At 43.4% G+C, this 25,633-nt stretch overlaps 1 protein-coding gene across 1 annotated transcript in view; it reads right to left on the bottom strand.

The window, feature by feature from the left end:
* The window catches only part of LOC150077356 (xylosyl- and glucuronyltransferase LARGE1-like), a 1,505,345-nt gene that overhangs the window by 905,149 nt on the left and 574,563 nt on the right, over positions 1–25,633 (bottom strand). Inside the window, exon 6 of the mRNA XM_090385866.1 lies at positions 3,196–3,328. The gene's annotated coding sequence lies outside the window, so the exon portion shown is untranslated. The remainder of the gene's footprint in view (positions 1–3,195; positions 3,329–25,633) is intronic.

Genomic DNA, 25,633 nt, shown 5'->3' with positions numbered 1-25,633 from the left:
TTCAACAGATCACACTCTGCTATTACTCCTTTAGAGCTATTTAATGTAGCATGAGGGGTGACCTGTACAGGTATTCTGACAAAAGTTGAAAATTTCATTAGAGCTTGAGAAGGCTGATGTTTTTAGCTGTTTCAACTAATAGATCTCCAGATCGAAGTCTTTTCACCATTTTCGGTGAACCAGCCACACTTTCGAAACATTTCTGAATTAGAAATGGTGAAAGGGTACTCACAGCTTTAACAGAAAGAGAATGTAATCTGAGGAGTGTTGGATATTCCTACTGATTCTCATTTTTGCGTAGTTTCTTAGACTGGGATGCGTTACGTTCGGTTCAATTCATGTCATTACATGATAAATAGCGTGCAATCGGAGTGAATGACTCTCTTGGTGGTACAATCATCTCTGTTTGTGTTCCGACAGTGCACTTCGCAGAAACCTTCTGAGCATATGAAGGCCTCCCGCTATTTATTGGTTGTATGCTTTTCTAGCCTCTGGGTAGGAGATATTCAGCTCTATGTTTTGTTTTTGGATCTCTTTTTCATCCTTCCACCGCTGGCATGCTCTGGAGTAGGCAGGGTGCTCTCCTTGGCAATTTATACATATCGGTTTGGAAGCTGAACATTCCTTGCTCTCCTGGTCTTTCTCATCATATCGAACACAGGTAGGGTTACCACGACAATCTGTTTGTGAGTGACCTTATTTTTGGCATTGAAAACACTTCAGTGTGTTTGGAACATCACTGGCCGTGGGGTGTTAAATATTTGTATGAGAACTCGGGTAGGAACGAGATTCCCATCCTTTCGCACTGATATTCTTTTGACAGCCGTCACTCCTTGTTCTTTCAATTCAGAGCAGATCTCTTCTTCGGACACATGAAGACGGTCCCACTCTGAAATGACACCTCGTGAAGAGTTCAAAGTTTTGTGGGGGGTTACGGTTATAGGTATCCGCCCTAATTGATGTGCCTTTCAGGATTTTTTCCGCCTGTTTCATAGTTGTAGCTTCGACCAAAAGGTCGCCAGAACGCAGTCGTTTAACAGATTTAGGTGATCCAGCCAACCCTTCTAATCCTTTCTCGATAAAGGGTGACATCTTCCCAATTGACTGCTCTCCGGTGGAATGGAGAATGAGGAAAGCAGTGTCACTGATGGTGGTGTATCCTCAGTTCTGACTCTGTTCACACAGGTGTTTTCATCTCGATTAGGTAGGGGCCTTGTTGGGGCCACAGAAGAAATAGGATTTCAATTACTCATATGAGTAAGATAAAAATTTCCAATGCCCTAAGTACCTCACCCACCACGGAGCCCTACGAGGGGACGTCCACTCGTGAACTAGCAGGTACTGCGTACACGAATGGGACGCCAAGTTCACTTAGGAGCACCATACCGACGTTTCCAATAAGCATTGATCCCGTCCCAGGACCAAAGAGAGGGAGACTTATTGGAACGCAGTTGACCCTAGCAGTAAGAACCACCCGCCGATTGATCCTAGTCGGGCCGGTCCAGGACCACCCGTCTTGTCGAATCAGGGGGCCAAAGTGGTGTATCAAGGCTGGGCCCCTCAACCACCAGGATCCCTCTTTCCGAGTCTCCACGGGTCGCGGCGCACGGCTGCACACGCCGGATTCCAATGATGTAACCCTGGAAACAGGGTATGGGCATTGGATCCCAGTGATATTAATCTGGAAGACCAGCAACACCACTGGGAGGTCCCCTCACCACATACAGCTGTCCACGTCGAGGGGATCACGTGAGAAAAACAGGAAGAAAGACAGTGGAAAATAAATATAACTTATTCACCGAGAAAGAGCACTCTATATATGGCACAAAAGATCGCTGGGCCACTATTGCTTGGACCATAAAATAACTTCAAATAGTACAGGAATCGATGTGATCCATTTTTAATTGGTACAACGATTTGACATCCAGTAGTCTGGATGTGAAACCCGAGGACTTTTTTTCCCCTTTCAACAACTTAAAATCCAGGGTGTATGCGACACTCCCACTGCATCTGCAAGATTGAAGGGAAAAAAATGCATGCTTGCTGCAGAACCAGTGATGCCATTGTTGCATGCATTCACCATAATAATGTTGTCGAGGGCCAAACCTGTACTTCCACAATGGCAGGTAACAGTCAGTTTGAATTTATTTTTTCTTATCAGCTATACTGTATACATCTTAATTTGGCTAGTTGTCATAAGCAGTTTCTGTACAACATGTTCTTACTGTCATAATAAATGTTATTTTGTCCATGTGACATAGATGACTAGAATGCTGTTATGCTGCCTATACAATAGCAGCATTCGCATTTAAGTGGAAACAGGGATAATGCATATTTACCCTTTGAGGTTGCCGCAAATGCTTTTCCATATCTCATCCTCCAGGTGTGGTATCATTGTGTGTGGGATTTTGGTTCAATTCTGTGTTCGGCTGTAAATGCCCTTATTACACAGTCATGATGTACTTAAACTAAAAGCTGATATTCTCCAAATTTGGAACTGACTTTGTTTAACACATCCATCATAGTTACTGAGTTAGCATACCAACTGCCAAGGTACTTCCAGAGGCACCACAATCTATATACACTCTGTGTTTGCAGAGGCACCACAATCTATATACACCCACAGAATTGCAAATCCTGAGGTTTTTCCTTGAATAAAGATTATATATTTATACACAAGCGAAAGAGAACCTATATGTCTATACAATTTGAGTTCAAAAAAGTGTTTCGGGGAAAGGTATTCACACTGACTCAGCAAATGCCATTTGTTCTTTTTTGCTAATCATGCTAAACTTATAACCCTTTTTCAGCTTTATACCTTCAAGAGAATTATTCTTCTGCATTGTTTTTGGTTTATTCATAGTTTATGTGCCGCAGTTACTTTAAGATAATTGAGAATTTTTATTATCTATTTCCCCATTTCTATATATATTTAGACCCTTTTTCATAAATGAGTTTAATTTATATTCAACTTAAAGATTTTCAATTCCACGATAAAATGATGTGTAAATGTTTCAAAAATCAACACCATTTTAACATGGAATCAATATTAAAATTTGTTTAAAGGCAATGATACTGTAATAAAAACTGCTAAAAATTAATCAGCTAGAGGAAATAGACAAAAATTTTAATGTTGTTGGACTTCGAATCTTAAAAAATTGATTTTTCCTTATTAAAAACTGTTTACAAATATACCTCCATGATTCCTATGAGATATTTATATTGCTAGTACATTAAGATAATGCTGCTGGTGAATCAAGAGAACACAAGTCGTCAATGGCAATTAACTGATCACTCACTAGACTGTTCAGAACAGAATACAATGATCCTAAAATTAAATTAAAATATACAATTAACATTATTATTATGATGAATTAATTTTTTTTTATTTCAACTCTATTAAAAAAAAAATTTGAAATATCCCCAAAATCAAAACATATCTCCTCCACTTCTTCAGTGATTGTAATCTTGCTGTCATGTCACAAAACCACAAAAGTACCAAATCCAAAGACAGTTTATCAGTTTGGTACTTTTGTGGTTTTGTGATGGTGCAATTGCAAGACTGCAACTTCACAAAAATCACCATGAATCACTAAAGACGTGGAGGAGAAAACATCTGCAAAACATATGATTGTTAGACTCTATTAATAAGAAATATATTTTCAATTCTTCACAGTTGAAATGCTTTTATTTAAAGTAATCTAAATGATCCACCCTGGTTAAGTTAACTGTCATGTTAAGAAAAATTCAACCCAAAGATTTAAGGTTTAAAATGAAACCCTGAAATTTAATAAAACCACACTGCAGTATGTTGAATAAGCATAATTTAATTAATTCTTAATTTAAATACACATTACGAATTATAGACTGTCAGAATTCCATGGTTCCCTCTCTATGTTAAAATTATATTTATAAAAAATTTTAGTTAAATAAGAGTATTATTCCAAAATTAATGTACAAGAAGTAGTTAATTCAAATGAATTTATATTATAACATAATTGGAAGCCTTAAATGTACTCTCCTTCATGCCTTATGACTGCTTCATAACATTTGAGTAATTTTTGAATGCTGTTCAACTGTCTGCTTAAGTTAACTGTTTTATGCATTGGGTCAGGGCTGCACTCAGTAATTCTAAAGACAAAATCTTTGTGCATGCAGTGGACTCAGTGTCCTTGAGACTGAGGAAAGACAGTAATCACAAGGACTCATATCACGACTATAAGGGGGATGAGGTTGTGCTTCTCACTTGTAATTAGTGAAAATAAACTGTACAGAGTGTGTGATAAGAGGCCTTCCATTTTCATGGAGTATGTGTTGTGTGTTATGGGTGTTTAGTGGCGCATAAGCTACGCTGGCTATAATGCGCCTATCCATATGGATTTGTTAGAAGTAATTCCCTAATTGTAATTCACTAATTGTTCACGATGATCAATTTTCAAGAGCAACCTCCTGATGATGGTTTAAAACTGGGTGATTCGTATAGGAAGGATTTTGTATTGCTCTAATTGAGCTGAGAGAATCGGTGGAAATTATATATTTTGGAGATGATTCTTACCCCACTGAAGAAAATAAGTATCACAATTCAATGGAGGAAGGGGAGTCCAAGGTTTGCCAACAGGCAATTCATTACCTGTTGACTATTGTGAAGAGGAACTTTCCAACTCTGTGATATTTCAAGGAGCCGTAGGTCTGTTGGTTTTATTTTACTAGATTTATTTCTATAGAGATTAGGTAATTGTGGATTGAAGAGTGAATTGTATAGTGAATAGGATGCGGACAGAAACCTTTTATTTTGGCTGCATACTTAAGTAGCAACATTTTTCTGCGGAGCTGCAAAGGGATTCGTGAGCTTCAATATATATAGACTATGAGTTGGAGATGTCCTGAAGGCTCCAAGTGCAATCCGTAATGCATTGTTGTATAGGGTCCAGCCAGCGTAGTACACTCCTTCGGGCAGAATCATAGACTGGAGCCCCATAATCCAAACGGGATCTAATCAGTGCCCTATATAATCGAAGCACCGATGTACGATCTGCTCCCCAAGACAGGGCAGATAAGGCTCTTGAACAAGGCAATATGTTCACCTTTTTGAGACAGGTATTACGTACAAATTTAATATGTTCAAGGTATTGGTGTTTAAGAGAACAAGTGCAGCTGAGGCCAAAATTTGCCAGTTCCTATATTATTATCCGAAAGTAATATATATATATCCATTTTGGCATCAGAGGAATTTATATAGATGTATTTGTTTCAGAGAGGTATACAATTCAGCTAGATTGGCACTATTTCAAATCATGTCGGTAAACGATAATGATTTTTGCAGTTGTGAGTTGTGATTGAGAGTGGAAAGTACTTTTTTCATCCCCCATAAGTAGAAACATATGGGTTAGATGCGTATGTCCTATAATTAGTCTTGTTAGGAAAACTCTTTAGGAAAACTTTTTGTTTTTGTCTGAAGCTTGAAATCCATTATGATGGTTCTTTTTTGATTTGGAACAATTTGTTATTCCTTTGTGACTTCCATATTTCTGACCACTGAAATGTATAGACGTTTGCTCACCAGCCACTGAGTGTCTGAGTATGTCTTTCTGATGAGTGCATGATCGGTCCCTGCTAACGTGCTCAGTCGGAGTGTCTGCATATCTCCCTAGTAATTGTCTTGAGTGGCTCCCACACCCAAATCCACTCAAGACAATCTCCCTAGTGATTGTCTTGAGTGGATTTGGGTGTGGGAGCCACGATTTATAAAGCCAGGAGGCTTTACTAGATGAGTTGTTTTTGTCCTTTTGGGTATTAATAGTGGCTGAGATGTCAGCTTGCCATTTTGGCTCACCAAAGAACAGAAGTTCGAGAGCATATGAGTGATATGCTTATTTTGGTTCCTCAGTGAGTAGACCTTATCCTTGAGATCCTCAATTTGGGACCTCAATAGGTAAATTATGTGGATCACGAAATCTGTACTGTCTGGCTGTAGAGGAGGCGTCAACACTGTAATTTCGCCGTTAATTCTTATAGTCAGCCAATTCTGAGTAATTCTCCTATTCCCATCGTCAATAAGCATATTGATGTCGGGGTTGTATTTGAACCTGAGCTCTGGTTCAGTTACCACATAGACAAGCTCCTCACCCTGCCAGCTCGATTCAGATGGATTGCCAAACAGCATTTATCGATGAATTCATAACTACCAGAAAAAATATAAAAACTACAGTATATTCTCCGCTTTTATATGCTGCAGATTTATGGGCAGCAGCTGTAGCTAGCACAATCAGGTCACTTTTTTCTGCTGAGTTTTGGCTCTTAAAATTGGCCATAAACAAACTAAACCTCCTGCACAGCTAAGGACAACTGAAATGGCCAGCTTGATTCAAATTCACAGGCTCCCCACGCTGATCAGAATGAAACGTCTTACCACGACTATCAAAATGATGGTTGGCGAGATTTCGGCACCATCATTCTGGGATCTGTGCTCATGGAGAGTCCCTCAGCCTTCCCTCAGAGCGACTTCAACTCTATGCCCACATCTAATCTACAATCCAGACATATTCAGCACAGTGACTGCAGACTCCCGGGAGACTTCCAACTGGCAGAACTCAGCCAATCACATCCTGGATAAGCTATTTCCACCAGACGACACTGCTCAGGACTTGTCTGAGCATACTGCTATTCGCACTGCAAACAATAGTTATGAATCAGATGAAACCACAGAACCTTTCAGCTTGGAAAAATAATCAGCAGTTCTCCAAAATATTAACATCCAAAAATGTCCAGGACTAGATCTCATTGAATACAGTTTCATCCTCCGTTTTCACAAGCTTCGGCCAGAGTATATACTTTTACTGTACAACAAATGTCTTCAGGAGGGATGTTTTCCTGTGGACTGGAAGATCTCGCTACTGAGACTAATTAAGAAGCAGCACAAAAACCCTACTGACCCGCGCTCTCACCGTCCAATTGCGCTACTTGCAAACTTTGGAAAAATACTGGAGCGGCTTATGGCGCTCAGGACAACAGCTCTCTTTCAAGCACAGAATCTCCTCTCCCCCTGCCAGTATGGTTTCACTCCAGGACGATCCTGTGAGGAAGCTCTCTTTGATCTAGTTCTGCACATAGAAAACTCTGAAGCAAAATTTGAACTTGCCATCTTCATTGACTTCGAGAGCGCGTTTGACACTGTTTGGTGGGACAGTGCTCTGGCACGCCTCCGGACAGCCTCCTGTTCCAGCCATCTCTATAGACTTTTTCAAAGCTACTTTTCAGATAGAACAGTAATTTTAAAGTCAAAATACCATCACGTTTCCAGGCCAATCACCCGGGGGTGCCCTCAAGGCTCAGTCCTGGGACCTCTCGTGTGGAATATGATCCTACAAGACTGGCTTTCCCGCTCCTTTGCCAATACCAAGATTGTTGCTTTTGCGGACGATATCACGATAGTGGTGTCCGGCCGCTCTCGCAAAGCCATAGAAGACAATGCTAATCGGGTCCTTGACGACCTCTCTTCCTGGGCCGCACTAAATAAACTACGGATAAATCCAAACAAGACTAAAATGATGCTCTTTAAAAATAAGCTGGACCTCAGGCGGCCTCCGCAAGTTAAAGTCTCTGGGGTACAACTTCCCATTGTCACACAGACCACTGTGCTAGGGGTGGTTCTGGATCACAAATTAAGCTTTCACCCCCACCTCATCCATCTCACCTCCAAGGTGAAAAAATTTTCAGGCTCAATCATCAGAATCACCAGGAATGAATGGGGCCTGTCCAAGCGGTCACTTCAGCTGTACTATAAAGCCGTCTTCCTTCCGATCGTGACGTATGCTGCAGGTGCTTGGTTCCACAGAGCTAGATTGGCTAATATGATATGCAAATTAGGCTCTATACAACGGACAATGCTTCTGGCTACCCATAGGGTATGCAGGACAGTATCCACTGCTGCTATACAGGTCTTAGCTGGGACACTTCCACTGGACTTGTATGTAACCTTCCGTGGCCTGACCTTTAGAATCAACAAGAAAATTCCAACCAAGATCTTAGACATTGAGCTAAACCTGAACACTGACCCTAAGGCAGAGAAAAGACGCTGTTACAATGAGATGATAAATATCTGGCAGACAAGATGGGACACTTCCACCAAAGGAGCAGCTACAAGGAGGTTCCTACCAGATGTGACTTTCCCCTCCTCTAAGTCGGCACAGAAGTGGCTCTCTCTAACTCTTGAGACATCATTCCTAGTCACTGGGCATGGCTCATTGAACGAGAAGCTCTTCCAACTAGGCCTAATACCCATAGACGTTTGCTACTGCAGGGCCAAGGAGAATTGGTTCCACCTTCTCTATGAGTGCGCTCTCTATGAGGACCTGAGGCAAGACCTAGCAAATACCATCCCTCTCACTGAAAACCAACTGGACATTCTGTTGCAGACACCACAGAACCTTGCTGCCTTCCAGAACTTCTCAATGCAAGTATTCACGCGCAGGAAAGCCTCCTACAGAATAACGCAGGCTCCGAATGGGGATCCCCAGACAGCAGCTTAAAACTTTTATTTTTAATTTATTTTATTTATTTATTTTATTATTTTATTTTTTCGTCTCCCCACTCTCCACTAGTGTAGCTTCTCTCTCAATTTTTTTTTTTTTTTTAATTACACCACGGGATTTTTTTTTTTTTTTTTTTAATTACACCACGGGATTTTTTATTTATTTTTTTTTTTTTTCACTTCCTCTGGAATGGGCCCCCAGAGGAACCTGGTCCACCTTTTGACAACATCAGGTGAATCAGAGTTTCGTTTGAGACGGTACGTGTTTTATTGGGACTGGCCCACCTTCCCGTGGTGTGGACGAGTACCCAGAATCATCTGTCCAGGTGACTGATGCTTCTTGGTAGCCAAGAGGCCAGAACAGAACAACAGAACACACACATAATACACACAAACCTACGTCATTCACATTCTGGCCCATTTGTAGTGATACTGTACTTCACAGAGATACCAGGCGGAGTTGAACAGACGTTCTGGGAGCCGCCCTTTACAAAACACATGTCCATCTCAGCCGTCAGGTGGCGAGTTATGTAGTTGCGTGTTAATTTGTACTCTTAAATTTAACTGAAATTAATTAGTTTTAACGCTGTTTAGTGATATGCTATAGCTCTGAGTGATTACTGAAGGTCATCCTTATTGTCTGAATGCTATAGCTCTGAGTGATTTGCTATAGCTCTGAGTGATTACTGAAGGTCATCCAACGTTGAGAACATTTTCAACGTTGGATCCGAAGATGCAGTTAAGTACTTTTTGATTTATTTTTCGGATAGCAATTTGTACTGTAGAACGTAATGGCGGACTCCATTCATTGTACTCTGAGTTAGACTTACTAGGCCAGCCAGACTATACGTGTATTTTGCCTATCTCTTTGCCGTCGTCTGCCTGTCAATGTGCGCCTTTTAGACGCGACCAAGCGCCTCCAGCTATACACCTGCTTGCACTCAGTCCTTCCGAAATAATCCGCATCCCTAGGGATCTGCTGCAACCCCCTCTGTTGACTGATAATCATTGTCTCCGTTCTTAGCCACGCTGAAATATACAACCAAACAATGTCAAGTGCAAACAAGCGTATATGTGGTTACAGCAAGACTGGTATCTGTCACCTATGTAGAACGGAAAAAACCTCGATTCAAACTCGCATATCAAATGCAACGGGTGCAATAACCTTATTTGCCGTTCCTGCAGCAAGATTGCACATATAAATAAACTACCAGCAAAATCCGGGAGTTCTTTTTTAGGGGAATGCTGCAAATCCCCCCAAAAGTCGGTCACATCTCTTGAATTGCCGGAAATAGACACCTGCCAGACCTCCAGGACACTCCGAACTAAGGATCTGCCTCACGGGAACTTAGGGGAAAGTAATGACAATGAAATACTGCGTGGGGTGCCATACAACAACAACAACATTGCGGACGGAAGTACGCTAAAGGACCAGACGCCGATAAAACCAGAGAGATTTCACGAGATCATGAAAGGAGCCAGCGAGCATAATACGCCTTCCTCCTCAAAACCAATTCACGATAAAAATTATATCACCCAGATAAAATCACCGGTAAATAACATCTCCGATATTAATGACAACTACGAAGTAACCTCCATTAATCCAGTTACTTCACGACCACAAGTATTAAATAACGGCAGTAGAAGGCGACTCATCAGTGACAGCCACGTACATATGAACCAGCTTGGTAAACAAAGCCAAGCTGAAGCTGGCACTAAGCAAGAAGATTACACAGTTAAAGTAAATTGTGAGCTGAAGGAGGGCCAGGAAGGCTGTGCTTCACAACAGCCAAATGAAGACACCACAGCACTGGACATCCCTCTAAACCCGACTCTGCCCGAGGGTACTGTACTAGAGAAGTCGCTCGTCCTCAGAACTGCGTTGGAAGACCTTTTGAAGGACCAGTGTAGTAGAGTCTCAGCTAGCCTCAGGGGACAGATTGTCACCTTATGGACCAAGCTGGAGACAATCCTAAACAAGGAACACGTGGAGCATGAAAAGATCAAAGCGAAGATGGAGGCCTACTTAGAAGAGAGAGAAAAACAAATGCCACAGCGTTCTCTCTCTAATTCAGACGCGCTGAGGACTACAATAACAACTACTGCAACTGTTACCGCGGGGACAGAGCAGAATAAGAGAAAAACGCTGCTACCAACGCCAAATTTGGTCATCCTAAGACCAAGAAACCTGGAAGAAATAAAAACTAGTGATGAAATCAAAACCAAAATAATAACAAACCTAAAAGAAGACCTAAAGCAGACAAGAGTAAAGGGAATTAGGAAAATGAGACGTGTGGGTATAGTCATAGAGACAGAGACCAAAGAAGAAGCACGGGAATTAATGGAAAACCAAAGATTGCACTCCTTGGACTGAGTGCGGAGCCACCCAAAACTAGAGGCCCATCTATAGTTATTTATGATGTAAACAAAGATATTACCGCATCAGGACTGACAGAGCACATATATCAAAGAAATTTCCAGGGGATATATCCGGAAGGGAAATCGCAACAGTTAATTACTCCTAAATACGCCATCAAATCAAGGGATGGTTTCAGCAATAACTGAATAGTAGAACTAGTGCCGGAGGCTTGGCAAGTAATAAGAAATCAATCAAGAATCTACATAGACTGGGGATCCTGTCGCTTCAGGGAGCATGTGGCTGTTCCCAAGTGTTACAAATGCTGCAAGTTCGGCCACACCTCCCACACTTGCGCACAGGACGTCAGGACATGTGGTCACTGCTCTGAAAAGGGGCATGACTACAACGCTTGTCCAAACAAGAACCAAGACCCTGTATGCGCAAACTGTAAGTCACAGAAACTAGACCATAATCACTCCATCAGAGACTCGAAATGCCCGATCTATCTGAAAGCCAAGAGTGTCTACCAAGGAAGAATTAACTATGGGGACACGAATTAAAAACTTTAATTCCACAATGATAAAGATCTTCCAGACAAATGCACAACGGGCCAGAGCGGTGGCCGACCAGGTCACAGTAAAAGCAGAGGAGGAAAACGCAGACATTGTACTACTCCAGGAGCCATATGTACATAAAAAGCTGGTCAGGGCTATCCACTGCACTTCAAAATTATTCAAACAGATGAGGATACCCCGAGGGCGGCCATATTGATCAGAAATCAGAACATCACGGCCACCAGGATCACGCAGTTCTGCACCACCTGGGCCGCATGCGCACACCTTATCACAGCCCTGGGCGCCTTCTACGTGGTGGCGCTATACTGCCCAGCAGGAGAAGAAATAACCTTCGCAATAAACTACTTACAGCGACTTTTGGATACACTGCCTAACCAAAAAATTATGATCGGCGCGGATGTCAACTGTTGTTCGCCAGCATGGCATAGTACTACACCAGACAGAAGAGGTACCAGAAACGGCCAACTTCTGGAGGACTTCCTCATGGGCTCCCAATTTACTGTTCTAAACCAGCCACATCATCTGCCAACCTATTGTAATACCCTGTGGGAGGCCACGATCGACATCTCTCTGGCAACAAGAAATCTTGCTGGGTTCGTGACTGATTGGAGGGTCGAAGATTCGTGGACCACTTCGGACCACCGGGTCATAACCTACAAGATAACAAGAGACCTAACAAGAACACCACTAGCCAAGCAGATGACAAACAGATATGCTATCACCAGTGCCAACTGGGAGCTCTTCAGAAACCTACTGAATGAAGCGGTGGAACACAATCCAGGAAGTTTAGACCCGCAAGCCGACCCGGATGTACTGCAAGATAAGACAACTAAAATAATCACAGATACAAGCAACGAAGCTATCAAAAAGAAGAACCCGAAATCTGGAGCCAACCCCTGGTGGACTCCGGAAATCAGTGCCCTCCGCAAAATGGTAACCAAAAGAAGAAAGGAGTTTCAACGAGCACACAGGACGTGGCCAGAAGCCGAAGTAGAAGTCCTCAGGCAACATTATAGGGAAGCCATAAACCGATACACGGACACCATCAGGAAAAGTAAGGAACGAACTTGGGAACGCTTAGTGACAACAACTGGAAATGATGACCCTTGGGGAACAGTCTACAGGGTTATTACCAACAAACTCCCAAGGGGGGGAAGTAGTGACTACCATACGAACCCCACAAGGTCAAATGACAACAACTTGGGAACAGTCGGTGGACAACATCTTGAATGCCATATTCAAGGAACCGGCGGTCCCAGCTCTACAGCAACAAAATCATCTCTGTCAAGGAAACCTGAACTACAATACACAAATCATTGAGCCCCCCTTCACCATGGAGGAGCTCAGTACTGCTGCCGCCCGGATAAGAAAGAGAAAATGTCCCGGCCTAGACATGATAGAACCCGAAATACTTAAAAAAGTAATAGAATATACACCACAACTTCTATTGACCCTGTTCAACAGATGCCTAGAGGTAGGGAAATTCCCAACAAAATGGAAAACGGCCAACATCAAACTTATCATCAAGAGTCCGACTAAGAAATCAGAGTGCCCGAAATCCTACAGGCCCATCGCGCTTCTTTCAGTAGTTAGCAAATTATTTGAAAGGCTACTGCACAAACGAATCCTCCAACACTACGAAGCAGCTGGCCTCCTAGCTGAGTATCAGTTTGGATTTAAACCGGGATCCTCCACAACAGAAGCCCTCAGAAACATAACTAACAAGGTCAAATGTGACAACAAATATTTCCTCGTAATATCGATTGATTTTGCCGGGGCGTTCGACTCACTCTGGTGGCCGAGCGTCTTGGGCAGACTCAGGAAAGCTAAAGTACCCATCAACCTCTATAAAGTCATAGAAACCTATCTCTCACAAAGAAAAATTGAGATAAACACTCCATACAAAAAGATCGGAAGAACAGTACACAGAGGATGTCCACAGGGATCTGTATTGGGCCCACTCCTCTGGAACTTGGTATTTGATGAGTTCTTGAGAATGGACCTAGGCGCAGTGGGGGGTGCAGGCCTTTGCAGATGACCTGATTTTGACAGTGCAAGCAAACTCCAGAGCCCAATTGGAAATCCTAGCTAATCGGGCCCTGCAGATACTCCAACAGTGGGCCAAGAAGAATTTCTTAACAATTTCACCGACAAAGACATTGTCGGCGCTGCTCAAAGGAACCCTGCAAATGAGACGACCACCTCATTTTAAGATTGATGGGACAACTATCAAGTTTGCTAGTCAACTAAAACACCTGGGTGTCATACTAGACAATAACTTATCCTTCCAACCACATCTCAAATTCCTAAGACAAAAGATCAGAAACTACTCTGCCATGGTAGCTAAGGTCACAAGGCGAGACTGGGGTCTCAAAAAGCGTACCCTAGCCTTATACTACAAGACAACCTTTCTCCAATAATTACATACGCTTCAGCAATCTGGTATGACAAAACTGCCTTGGTCGTAAATAAGAGAACCCTGGATGCAATTCAACGCACTATCCTCCTCACTACCACTCGCGCCTGCAGAACGGTGAGTAACCCAGCGCTTCAGGTGATAGCAGCAGTACTTCCACTTGATCTTGAAATCGCAAGAACAGGACTCCTCTACTACTTATCTAAGGGAATAACCACCACTTTCTTGGAATTTACAATAGACCCAATAAACAACCATAAGGCAGAAAAGATCCGACTTCAGTCTCACCTGCTGCAGGTGTGGCAGGACAGGTGGGCAGAAACAACCAAAGGAGCAATCACCCACAAGTTCTTACAGCAACTTGAAAAAATCTATCCAAAATCGCCTACTTGGTTCTTTCCGGGGTTGCAAACAACATACTTTCTAACTGGACATGGTCCCTTTAACGCAAAGTTAATGGACTTCGCCCTTGTAGAGGACCCATGCTGTACATGTGGAGAGATCGAAACCTGGGAACACCTCATATACGACTGTCCGCAATACGAGGATCTCGGGTGCATTCTAATCACGACTATAAGATACCTCCCCAGAGGGCAAGAGTTTCACCTACTGGATTCAGAGGAGGAATACAGAGCCCTGACTAACTTCGCTGAAGAACTCTTCTCAAGAAGGAGAACACTATATGCAATGCACCAGGAGTGAAAGACGATCAGCCAGATAACAAATCAAAACATCCTTTAGGACACACCCCGGAATGAAAATTATGTGCAAGCTACTAGCTGTCTACCAAGAAACCCTGCCTATGTACCAACAAATATGAGACCTAAGTGAAACTGACAAATATACTGAATGAAGACAGAGAATCAAAAACAAAGACATTCAACTTGGACGGGACACTATGCCACGAGTGACTCTACTATCGGACTTATGACTACACTATGACTGATGCAGCCTTACTGCCATGTAGCCAAATGGCGATCTCTACCAGCTCCCTTGCCTGGTACCTTTTTTCCTATCCCTTGCAGGGGGAGGAGGAGATGGTCGTCCTGTTTCCTTCCTCCCCTACCACCCCATATATTTCGCCTGGTGAGGCATGGGCATGCCTTACTGACCACCTGGGGTTGCCTTTCCTATCGACCCCATACTTCTTTCTTTACCCCCCCCCCCGTCTTCAGTCTCTTCCCCCTACTCTGACTAATACGCCAGCGTAAACCCCACATAACTAATCAAAATTAACGATTTCTAAACTGAAAACTGAACCATATTAACCTCTCCTCTCCTGGTTTTTCTAAACTTAAGTGCCCCCGTTTTTTTTTTTATATTTTATTTTATTTTATTTTATTTATTATTATTTTTTTTAAGGTCCTAGCCACCGAAATCTCAGGAAATTAGGTGTCAGGACCTGCCAGAGTGCATATAAGCTACTGGGTTCCTGGTCTGCCTCCACGGGGCGTAAGTGGGTCAACGTTGGGCCCCAATTGGGGTTTAGCGGCTAAATGACCAGAAGAACAACGGTACATGACACTAAACGATCCAAGACCCACACACTTTTAAATCTCCTGCATTTACAGCGTACTGTGACACACAACAATGTAAACTACGCGGAGATGGGGGAAACCCCTGGTGCCGCTTGACCCTAAACACTCTTACACTTACACTTACACTATCTCAGCCATCTCCACCTGTCCGATAGGTTTCTGTCTTTTCAGCTGCTTTCATGTGCCCAGTCCTTGGATGCTGACCTGAATAAGTTCGCTTCTGACAGGGAATACAGACGTCTCATCCTTGAACTGTACTTCCCTGTCCCTGATCCTTCTCCTCAAAGCTCGTCTTAATGCTGCAAGTCATCATTACCACCTGATGTGAAGATGGCATACTAACTTTTCGGTATGACAGTGCGTAATAATGAACTAACTACTTCTGTTCAGTGCAAAGAACGTTGCCTGTTTATATATGAAATTATTTGTTTCTGCCAATATCTTCTTTATATATTGTATTGTAAATAACTATATTATACTTGGAGTTTTGAGCTGTACTTCGGCTTAGGCACTTCCGTATGTTTGATATATCAATGCTGTCTATTTATTATTATATTGTATTATTTCAGTTAACCCCTGGCCTGGTGGGTCAGGGGTTAACTGAAATTATTATTATTGCAATAAAGGTTTATTTTTTTATATATACTTCAAATAATCTATATATGGTACTTGGTAATTTGCTGATGTTGTACTGTTTGGTTTTTTGGCTGTCTGATCTGCTCTCTCATTACCTATGATATCAGAATGCCCTGGAATCCAGCAGAATTTCACTGAATGATTCCTACTTCGTAGATGGTTTAAACAGGAAATGATTTGTTTTTTGATGGGATGTGTTATTGAAGATAGATTGCTCATTACAGACACTGCACTCGTGGAATCGGTGTATATTACACTGCTAGCATTGTGGAAAACGTTAATATTAGTAGAGCTAATTTGATTGCATATAACTCTGCAGTATAATTAGTATTAGTATTAGTAATGGCCGCATGGTGCAAGAAAGCCTATGGCTTATGCTGCACCAGCCAAAAAAAAAAAAAAAAACCGAATAAAACAATGATAAAAAATAATAATAATAAATAATAATAATAATAATAATAATAAATAATAATTGAAGACTGTAAAAGAAGGAAAGACAACCGCAGCACCAACAGCAGAACCTGTTTTTGAGCCATCTGTATATATTTGGAAGCTATGCGTATTATTGAGGCATGTTCTTCATGTAGTTGTCTGATATATTCATTTGCCAGGGATTTCTTTCCCCATTGCTGAAAGTGGGTATCACAGTGGGGGAGATTTACAGACTAGGGTGGATCAGGAACATACTGTGCTGCGACTTTATTAGGTACACCCCTGTTGTGCATACAAATGGTTTGTCCCACAACTTTGCAAGTCACACGACCACAGTTGTGAATATAAAAATGCAGCAGAACAACCTATCTGTTGCATTTCTAGTATCAGTTAATCGTACAAACCGTAGCAAGAATGGGAAAAGGAGTGATCTAACGAACTTCGAACGTGGCATGGTAGTAGGTGCAAGACGTGCAGGACAAAGCATCTCTGAAACGGCAATTCTCCAGAACTTTTCATGCACCACACTTTCAAGGATGCATCAAGAGTGGTGCAACGAACAGAAAACATCCTCTCAACGGCACTCCTATGGAAGAAAATCGCTTGTTGATGAGTACAAAGTACAAAATACAACGTATGTTGAGGGTCAAACGGCACCAAGAATTTCTCCCATCTCCGAGAGTGTTCGCTGTATCAAGGGACAGTACTCTGTCAAAGTGTGTGGATCACGTGTTATGTAGTATGTTGTGCCCATTGTTCTTCTGGCCTATTGGCCGTCGAGCACCTGATGGGACCCGGCGTTGTCCGTACTATGCCAACGAGGAGGCTGGCCAGGTGTACCTTGAAATTTATTATACTCTGGCAGGTCCCGCCGCCTAATTTCCTGGGATTTCAGCGGCTGGGTCCTATAGAAAAAAAAATAAAAAAATAAAAATAAAATAAAATAAAAAATTAAAAAAAAAATAAATAAAAAAAAATATGATCGTGGTGGTATAGTTGCAAAATCGCTATTACGAGATAGTATATGGGGGGTTTGTTCTCCGAAATTACCATGGGGTTGTACGCTAAAATGACAAGTTCTAGAGGCTAATGGGGCGGGCAATAATTTTGGTGCTAATTTAAATTTGGATGCTTGGGGCTTTCGCGGTGTATAGTCAAAGAGAAGGGTAGGTAGACTGAAGGCTGGGGGGAAGAAAGAGAAGTAAGGGGCCGATAGGGTAGATGGCCCCTGCAGTCAGTGGGGCATGCCCATGACCCACCAGAGGGAAAGGGGGATGGCAGGAGGAGGAGAAGACAGCAAGCCATCTTCCCCCCCCACCAAGGAATAAGAGTGAAAGCAGGCTGGTCAAGGCTACCAGCCCAAATCGTACAGGCCGCCGTAGCCTAGTGGTCAGGCGCGCGGGTGCATAAGTACACGTGCCTTGAGTGACCGGGGTTCAAGCCCGTGACTACTGAATACGGTGCTGTTTCTTGTATTCTGTCTATCTTGTGAACTCCTCTGACCGTTTGGTCGTCCCGGAGTATAAACAGAAAATTTATTTATTTATTTATATGGTGGCATCAATGTGCTGCAGCCTAGGTGGCATCAATGTGCTGCAGCCTAGGTGGCATCAATGTGCTGCAGCCGTTTCTCTGAGCCCTTGCATGGTAGCCTTGTTGTCTTGATCAGGTTGTCAAATGCCTGTGCTGGATGAGGTTGTCTTATCGGGTTGTCATGTCAGGTGGATACAACTGTCGGTAGTCATAGAGATTGTGACTTCAGGTAGACTCAGTTGTGATGAGAAAAAGTGTAAAGTGTATTTAGTGTCTAACGTCACCAGGGGTTTCCCCCATCTCCACGTTGCTTTCATTGTGGGTGTACCAGTTCACTGGGAAGGCCAGAGATTTAAAAGTGTATGGATATTGTACGTGTGTAGTGTTGTGTTCTGTTGTTCATCTGGCCGTTTAGCCGCTGGACCCCTACTGAGGCCCAACGTTGCTTACACTTAGCCCCGTGGAGGCAGACCAGGTACATCAGTATTTTTAGATAAGTACTCTGGCAGGTCCTGCCACCTAATTTCCTGAGATTTCAGTGGCTAGGACCTATAAAAAAAAAAGGGGGGGGGGAATAAACGCTTGAATTTAATTAGGCCGAAAGAGGTTGCAAGTGTGTCGAGTTTGGCATTTAAAACTTTTACGTTGTGTGGTGCATTCGCTTTTCGCTGGCGATATAGGTAGAGTAGGGGGAGAGACGGAAGGCTGGAGGGAAAAGACAGAAGTATGGGGTCAATAGGGAAGGCGACCACAGGTATATCGGTGGGGAGTTTGCCCTTGGGTAAGGGGTTTGCCCTTGCCCCACGAGAGGGAAATGAGGGGGTGGTGGAGTGGGGAGGGGAAGGAAGTCCTTCCCCTGACCCCACCAGGGATAGGGAGAGAAAGTGGGCTGGGCAAGGGAGCCCTGCCCAGTTCGCCATAGCGGCAATTTGCAGTGCCCTCCAGCAAGTGCAGTTTGTTGATGACTTGTTGGTGGGGTTTGGTCCTTTTCTAGGTGTGTGGTTTCATCCTGGGAGCGACGACATCCTGGCTGGAGCCACTCCCATTGGTTCCTAGGTCGATGCTGTTTCATTTATTCTGCTGCATATTACGCCGTTTGTCCTTAGTATTTTGCTATCCTTTCCTCTGTGTTGATGTTTTATCAGTTTGCCTTTATTTATTATTTGTGGTCATCTATGCGTTGTGGATGGCTATTTCTGTTCGTCGTCTATTGAAGACGTCAAGTGCAAATCGGCTGAGGGCTTTGTATTCATCGTCTGAATCCAGTAGATGGTACTCTTGATTTTTCGGCAAGTATTGAATCTCAGTTATAAGTCTACTTCTGTGTTCTTCGTAGCATTCACAGTCGTGCATAATATGCTGCCAGGTTTCAGGTTCTCCACAGGTGCATGTGGACTCTTTTATTATTCCGAATGCGTTCAGTTTTGCTTTAAATGGGCCGTGGCCCATCAGGAGGAAGGTTGTATTTAGCCCAGGATAGAACCACGAGGGGGCTTTTGGGTACATTTTTGCGACTATCGGTATGATGCTTCTTGTAACTTGACCCTTTGGCGACATCTCCCATCTGTGCTGCCAAATCTTCAACATGTGAGCCACTATTCGTTGTTTCTCTGCCGTCCGGCTGTTGGTTTGGTCCAAGGTAAAGTCATAGATGGAGACAGGTATATCCTTGGACAGTAAATACATGAGTCCACATCTAGTCACCTCGTGGTCCAGCGGAAGAGCTCCTGGCAGGACCTGCAGAGCGTGGGTGCTCACCGTTTTGCATGCCCTAGTTATAGTTAGAAGTATGTTTCTTTGGATAGTGTCCAGCAGTCTTCTGTTGACCGCGGTTCCGGCGTTCCTGAACCAGATTGGTGATCCGTAGGTGATCGCTGGGATGAATATTGTTTTATAATACAGGGACAGGGTCTTCCTGTTGAGTCCCCAGTCCCTGCGAGATACTCTTGCTACAAGTGCTGGATAGTTCCTTAGTTTCTTTCTCAAGTAGGTGAGGTGAGGTGTAAAGGACAGGTTTCCATCCAGGATAATACTTAGATACTTTATTTGCTTTGCTAGTTTAATGGTGGATCCCGCTATCTTTATTTGCGGTGGTCGTCTGATGTTTAGAGAGCCTTTTAGTAATACTGAGTTTGTCTTGGTTGGTGAAATCATTAACATATGTGTTTTTGCCCAATTCTGTAAGGTTTGTAGTGCTTGGTTTGCCTGTGTTTCAAGTCCCGTTCTGGAGTCCGCTTCCACCATTAAAATGAGATCATCAGCAAAAGCCTGACTGGCCACATTTCCCAGGTCCAGAGCCAAGAAGTCATCAAAAACCATGTTCCACATTAGTGGCCCCAGGACAGATCCCTGTGGGCAGCCCCTTCGGACGCTTTTAATAACGCTTCGGAAAGTTGTGACGACCTCAATTTTCCTATCCAACAGATATGCCCAGACACTGTTATACAAGTTTTCTGGGATTGCTGCTTTCCGGAGTCTGCCAAGGACACTGGGCCACCAGACGGTGTCGAAGGCCCCAGCAAAATCCACTGCTATTACCAGAAAATACTTCTTGTTACTTTGGGTTGCCTTGGTTATGAGGTTTTGGACTGCTTCAATGGTCGAGAAGCCCGGTTTGAAACCATATTGCCTGGGTGATTCCAGTTTGGCGGTTTTGTAATGGTTCATGATCCTTTTGTGGAGCAGCCTTTCATAGAGTTTGCTTAGGGTAGAGAGTAGGGCTATGGGGCGATATGAGGCTGGTTGGTCCGGAGATTTTGTTGGGTTTTTTAAGATAAGTTTTAGGTGTGCAGTCTTCCAACTTGTCGGGAAGTTCCCAGTTTCCAGGCATCGGTTGAGGAGATTAAGTATCAGGTTCGGTATATATTCCACGGCTTTTTTACCATCTCTGGTTCTATGAGATCCGGGCCGGGTCATTTCCTGTTGTGCATTTGCAAGGCCGCACCCTGTAATTCATCGACTGTGAAGGGCGGTTCTATTTCTTGGGTTCTATACGTTTGGTTTGCCTGGCATATTACCTTTTGTTGTTCATTAAGGATATCTGGTGGTTCATGGATGATAGCACTAAGGATATTGGTAATCGATTCCTCCCACATTTTGGTCAGACTTCCATTGGGCATCCTCGTTACAGTGGATGCTTCTCCCCTGGGGAGCTTGTTTGTGGTGATTTTATACACTACGCCCCAGGGGTTCTCATTCCCTGTCTTGGAGACCAGGTTTTCCCAAGAGGCTCGCTTGTTCTTTTTAATTTTTTCTGTATAGGTGTTTTGCACCTCTTTGTATTGTTGCCTTAGTACTGCTACCTCTGCTGGTGGCCATGTTCTCCGTGCTCTTTGGAATTCTCTCCGTTTTGTCTGGACCTGTTTTCTCAATCTTTGCAATTCTGGAGTCCACCAGGGCATGTCCCCGACTGAGGGGGCTTTCCTCTTCATCGCTGTCTCTGCTGCTTCAGTTATGATACTGGTGATTTTCTCTTGGAGTGTATCTGGGTTTTTAATCTCACTGTCCACCAGTCTGTCCAGTTCCTCCAGCGTTTTTTGCGCCTTGCTGGTCAGTTGTACTCTGAAGAGTTCCCAGTCTGCCTTTTGGATTGCGAATCTGTTTGCCAATTGTCTGTTTGTAGTTATTTTTGTCATTGATCTTCTGATTTGGTAGGTTATTGTACGGTGATCCGATGTGGTCCAGGCATTTTGCACTGTCCAATCGGTCACGTGGGCTTCAATATTCCTCGTGGTCAGGGTGATATCAATCGTGGCTTCCCACAAGGTATTGCAGAATGTTGGCAGGTTAAAGGGTTGGTTTTTGACTGTGAGGATTGAATTTGCCAGGAATTCGTCCAGTCTTTGTCCATTTCTGGTTCCGCGGCGGTTCGGTGTGGCACTGTGCCAAACAGGGGAGCGGCAGTTTACATCTGCTCCTACAATTATTCTTTGTCCTGCTAGGGTTGTCTGGACGGATTGGAGATATGTGATAGCAAAGTCGATTTCCACACTAGGTCTGCAGTACAATGAAATTGCGTAGAAGCTCCCAATTGAGCTGATTATATGAGCACAGGCAGCCCAGGGCGTACAGAGCTGCGTTAATTTTGTTGCCGCTATTTTCGGATTCCTCACTACTACTGCTGCCCATGGGGTATCCTCGTCACTCTGGATAATTTTATAACTCATTGGGAATCCCCTGACCTGCTTTGTGTGTGTATCGGGCTCCTGGATAAGGATGATGTCGGCATTTTCTTCATCGGCTTTGTAGCGCACCTGGTCAACCACTGCCCTGGCACGCTGCCCATTGATCTGGTGTATCTTCAGAACTTCGTAGTTATATTTCTTATGGTGTGTCCCCATAATCAATTCGTTGTTGGAATACACTCTTTACTTTTTGCAGAGGCAGTGTTGTAGCCAATGAAGTTGTGATGAGATTATATAGTGTATAGTGTGTTCGTGTCTGACGGCACCAGGGGTTTCCCCCATCTCAGCGTTGCTTTCATTGTAGGTGTACCAGTTCACTGGGAAGGCCAGAGATTTAAAAGTGTATGGATTTTGTAAGTGTAGTGTTGTGTTTCGTTATTCTTCTGGCCATTTAGCCGCTAGACCCCTGCTGGGGCCCAACGTTGTCCACACTATGCCTCGTGGAGGCAGACTAGGTACCCAGTCATTTTACGTTTTCACTCTGGCAGGTCCTGCCACCTAATTTCCTGAGATTTCAGTGGCAAGGACCTAAAAAAAAAAAATAAATAAATAAACAAAAAAAAATAAATAAATAAAAAAAAAATAAATAAATAAAAAAAAATAAATAAATAAAAATAAATAAATAAAATAAAATAAAATAAAAAATAAAAATAAATAAATAAAATAATTTAATAGTACTGGGAAGTAGTCGCTGAAAGGTAGACTGAAAGGGGTTTTCGTATGCATTTGGAATTTTGACAATTTTTTTTTTTTTTTTTTTTAAATTTTGACATCCGCTAGTGTTTAGGCAGAGTAGGGGGGGAGACTAAAGACAGGTGGGGAAAAGCCAGAAATATGGAGCCAATAGGGAAGGTGACCCCAGGTCAGAGATTTAAATTTAGACTATGTGGGGTTGAACAGAGTAGGGAAGAGACTGAAGGCTAGGGGGGAGGAAATAGGAAGTAAGGGGTCGATAGAGGAGGTGACCCCTGTGGTCAGTGGGGCAGGCCCATGTCCCACTAGGAGGAAAAGGAGGGCGAGGAGGGGAAGAGACAGTGAAACCATCTCCTTCCCTCCCCAGGGAAGTGGAAAGAAAGTACTGTGCAAGAGAGCACAGGTATAGCCTGTGCGCTGGCAGCAGAGCTGCAATGAGGTCAAGTCCATGGTAGGTCTTCTATTTGAGTTCTACTTCTTCTAAAAAGATGTCAACTTCTAGGATTGTAGGTCATTCCTGGGACAAGTTCTGTCTTTGCAGTTCAGGTTGTTGAGGTTGTGTTTGCAGTCTATTATCAAGTTTTTCGGTTTTAATCTTCTTTCATTTAAAGAGGAGAAATGCTGGTTGGTGATTAGTTTTGTCTTTGCGTTGTCATGGTTGAGTGGCATTTCTTCTTTTTCTCAGTGAATGGCAATTTGTTCCCTTCTTCTCGCGAAGAGGTCCTGGGCGAATCGTGACAATGCTTTATAATCCTCTTCGGTTTCAAGGAGGAGAAATTCTTGTCCTCTTGGAAGATATCTCACTTTTGCAATTAGAATACATCTTAGGTCTTCATATATGGGACAGTCAAACATAAGATGGTTCCAGTCTTCTATTTCTCCACAAGTGCAATTTGGGTTGTCTGTGAGTCTGAAGCCAGCGAGCTTTGCATTGAAGGGGCCATGCCCTGTTATTAAGTACGTTGTATGAAGTCCTGGGAAGAACCATGATGGTGATTTCGGGTATACTCTATTTGTGTGTGGAAAAAACTTGCGGGTGATCTCTCCTTTGGTGGTACCAGCCCATCTGTTTTGCCACTCCTGTAGCAGGTGGTTCTGTAAGCGTACTTTTTCTGCCTTCCTATTATTAGTGGGATCAGTTGTAAAATTCAGGAAGGTAACTGGGACTCCTTTGGAAAGGTAATAGAGCATTCCAGTTCTAACGATTTCTAGGTCTAATGGGAGCGTTCCTGCTATTACTTGTAAGGCTGGTGTACTCACTGTACTGCAGGCGCGGGTTATGGCATGGAGGATGGATCGCTGGGTAGAATCCAGCGTTATTCTATTCACTACTAGTGTGGTCTTATCGTACCATATGGCCGAAGCATATGAGATTGCTAGTATGAAAACTGTCTTATAATAGAGTGCCAGGGTTCTCTTGTTGAGGCCCCAGTCTCTACGTGAGACCCTGGCCACCAGGGCCGAGTAGTTCCTGATCTTCGTTCTGATGTATTTAAGGTGTGGCTGAAAGGATAGTTTGCTGTCTAGGAGAATACCTAAATATTTGAGCTGTGGTGCCAATTTTATCGTGCTCTCATCAATTTTAATTTGGGGTGGTCTACGCAGGTCGAGAGAGCCTTTAAGGAGAATGGATGAGGTTTTCGCAGGTGATATTGTGAGAAAGTTCTTTGCTGCCCATGTTTGAAGCAGTCGAAGGGTATGGTTGGCCAGGGTCTCAAGCTGAGCTCTTGAGTTTGCTTCCACTGTAAGGATCAGGTCATCTGCAAAAGCGTGGGATTTGACTTCTCCTAGGTCCATTCTCAAGAACTCATCGAAGACAATGTTCCAGAGCAATGGGCCCAGCACAGACCCCTGCGGACAGCCTCTGTAGATCTCTTTTACTATATTCTTGTACGGGGTATTGATCTCGACCTTTCTCTGTGATAGGTAATCTTTTATAGTGTTGAATAGATTTATTGGCACCCTGGCCTCCCTCAGCCTACCAAGGACACTTGGCCACCAGAGTGAGTCAAATGCCCCGGCGAAGTCGATGGAGATCAGGAGGAAATATTTCCTGCTGCATTCCCTCGCTGCAGTGAGCAGGTTTTTCAATGCATCTATCGTGGAGGAACCTGGTTTGAACCCATATTGGTTCACCGCCGGTAGTCCTGCTGCTTCATAGTGCTGGGAAATTCTTTTATGCAGTAATCTTTCGTATAGTTTACTCACCACTGATAGAAGTGCAATGGGTCTATACGAGTCTGGATTCTCTGGCTGTTTGGTTGGGTTCTTCAAAATTAACTTAATATTTGCTGTCTTCCATTCAGTTGGGTATTTTCCTGCTTCCATACAGCAGTTAAACAGATCCAGCAGAAGCTTCGGTGCATATTCAGCTACTTTTTTAACAATTTCCGGCTCGATCAGATCTAAGCCTGGACATTTCTTTGGTTTGATCCCTGCGACGGCTACTAGGAGCTCCTCCCGTGAGAAAGGGGACTCCTGCTGTGATGTGTCATAATTCTCGTTTTCTTGGCACAATTGGTGCTTTTCTTGTTGGATTGGTATAGCTGGGTCCTTGAAAATAACGCCGAGAATATTTTCCATTGATTGCTCCCAAGGTGTGGTGAGTACACCCTGTGGTGTCCGAGTGGATGTTAAAACTTCGCCTCTGGGGAGTTTGTTGATGGTGACTTTGTAAACCACCCCCCAGGGGTTAGCATTTCCTGTTGTGGAGACCAAGCCCTCCCATGATCTCTTT

Source organism: Mastigoproctus giganteus, chromosome 12 (assembly GCF_048544385.1).
Source record: "Mastigoproctus giganteus isolate SK-2022 chromosome 12, ASM4854438v1, whole genome shotgun sequence".
Taxonomy (NCBI): domain Eukaryota; kingdom Metazoa; phylum Arthropoda; class Arachnida; order Uropygi; family Thelyphonidae; genus Mastigoproctus; species Mastigoproctus giganteus.
This window is presented reverse-complemented; position numbering and strand designations above follow the sequence as displayed.